Here is a 2,070-nt window from a genome sequence, read left to right as displayed (position 1 = left end):
AGACAGGACACCGAGCCCGCCTCAGGGACCTGTGAGACAACGTGAGGCGGTCGGTGAGGGGCCGAAGGCTAGGAGTTATCCCCACGCTGGGCCCATAAATTTTCTACCCAAAATCCCATAGAAAATATATGAACCTTTAAGTTTTGAAACGGTTCTTCTTAACCGTGACCTTGCCGGGGCAGGGCAGCTCCAACCATAAATAGCTCATGGACAAGGTGCTGTGCCGAATATAAGCAAAGACGATGAGAGGGCTTGAGGTAACTCTCCAGAAGATTCATTCTCCAGCCCGATACGCTTTAAGGCGACAGAACCTACAGAACTACCATGGTCACGTGTGGAGGGTCTAATACGCTCCGTATAGAAGTCCAAGGGAATAGGATATGAACAGAAGGCACTACCAAAAGTGAGAAGGAAGATGGATGAGAACATCTCCCGTACTTCCTCTGGTCTCAAAAAGTAAAAATGTAAAGATGCTGGAATAAGCCCGATCTGGAAAAGTAGGTGAGCAGAGACCCCCCCGCTGCCGATACGGTCCAGAATGATGCCAATAAAGCATTGAGACATAACAAAGCCCTATGACACGGAAGGCAACGGACACAAACTACGCAACATAGACACAGACTACATAACACAGAGAGAAGTTAAAACTGCCCAGCAGTTTCACCTGATGGACCCAAGATTCCCGCTGCAAGATGACCCAGAAAGCGACGATGCTGCCAAAGGAAAGAAGGCTCTACAGCAATAGCACGTGATGGTGAAACAACTCCTTACAAGAAGTTAGTGCCAAAGCTGTGAAGAGGATGCTCAAGAAGCTCAGTAGGCCTAGAGAAGGAGGCGATGACTGCCGGGTGACTGCTCCGGACCCGAAGGTGGGCTCCTCGGGCGAAAGGATCCGTGATGACATTGAGACTCAAAGAGGGCAGATGACACAAAGCTCACAAAAATGTGGGTATGGAACTGCTCTGCCTGGCAAAGGGTCAGGTGAGGCTGAGAAGAAACCGTCTCCCTTTACTTCCAAGGGGCCTGGCCCGCTACATCCCTCTCGTCTAAGGTAACTTCAAATTGCCCCCTGTGCTTCCAAAGGTTTTTCCCTTCTCCTGACCACCGGTCCCAACACTTAGCTCTCAGAGATGAGCAGAAAAAATCCATCCTCAACAGAAAAGAACACGTGGGCGCTGTGGACATCAGTACATTCCCTGTAGGCCGCTTTGGAGGCTGCGAAAATTCAGAAAGAAACTTCAGACTGCGATGACACGTCCCAAATGTGACCCCTTCTGCAATGCCCCCCTCCCTCATAACTGCCGAGGCTAATCGCTTACCAGCCGTTTCCAAACTTTGGCTCCACACCAGCCCCTGGCACCAGCTCATGGTACCTAAAATGACAAAACAGAAAACGTGACTACCGCCCTCCAGAAGATTAATCCCCAGGGCTCCTCTACACTGCTGCCCCAGCGCACCTCAAATCTTCATCCGACTCTGGAGGTGGCCTGGACGATACCCGCAAAGGGAAAAGGTACACGCTTGGCACACTGCCGCATACCGTTTGCCTATTAGTCACCCCGCCTAAATGCCGGCTCGCCTCTGTTCCTTGGCACGCCTAGGGCAGCAGCAGCACCTGCAAAGAAACAAAGCAAAGAAACGTGCTGAGAGACTGAAATCACAACCTCCCCCCTCCAATTGAAGTATGCCACACCAATACCTTAAGCTTGCACCCACGTGGCCACTGGGCCAGGACATCTTGTGAGTGGACCGTTGAAAAGGAACAAACAACAATGGATGCTTAAAACGGAACCAGACATTAATACTGGAACAATACCAACTCCTTCATGTCCACCAGTCACCATTTACCTTGCTCCAACCTTAAACATCAATATCCGGCTTTACTTCCTAAAAACAAAGACAAGGAACAACGCTGTAACATAGCCACCATTTATGCTTGCTCTGCAAACACAAACAGTAACTAACCTTCCTGCAGGAACCCCCTCTCCTGGTACGGGGCACTCTGCCATGATCGTAATGCCTCTGCATCTGAAAGAAAGCAGGGCAGAGCAGCTCTGGGCCAAACCCATG

General features: G+C 50.5%; 1 long non-coding RNA gene across 2 annotated transcripts; it reads right to left on the bottom strand.

The window, feature by feature from the left end:
- Positions 1 to 6: 6 nt before the first annotated feature.
- On the bottom strand, positions 7 to 2,025 carry LOC108445302. 2 transcript variants are annotated; one of them, XR_001860122.1, is made up of 5 exons: positions 1,966 to 2,025; positions 1,717 to 1,887; positions 1,458 to 1,615; positions 1,320 to 1,373; positions 7 to 1,236 (listed from the first exon to the last, which is right to left on the bottom strand). It is a non-coding gene; the product is annotated as an uncharacterized LOC108445302 (long non-coding RNA). The 2 variants fall into 2 exon arrangements; XR_001860121.1 differs by having other exon boundaries at positions 7 to 1,215.
- Positions 2,026 to 2,070: the final 45 nt, after the last annotated feature.

Source organism: Corvus brachyrhynchos, unplaced genomic scaffold (genome assembly GCF_000691975.1).
Source record: "Corvus brachyrhynchos isolate BGI_N302 unplaced genomic scaffold, ASM69197v1 scaffold2183, whole genome shotgun sequence".
Lineage (NCBI taxonomy): Eukaryota > Metazoa > Chordata > Aves > Passeriformes > Corvidae > Corvus > Corvus brachyrhynchos.
Note: the sequence above shows the minus strand (reverse complement) of the source record. Positions and strands in the feature narration are given on the sequence as shown.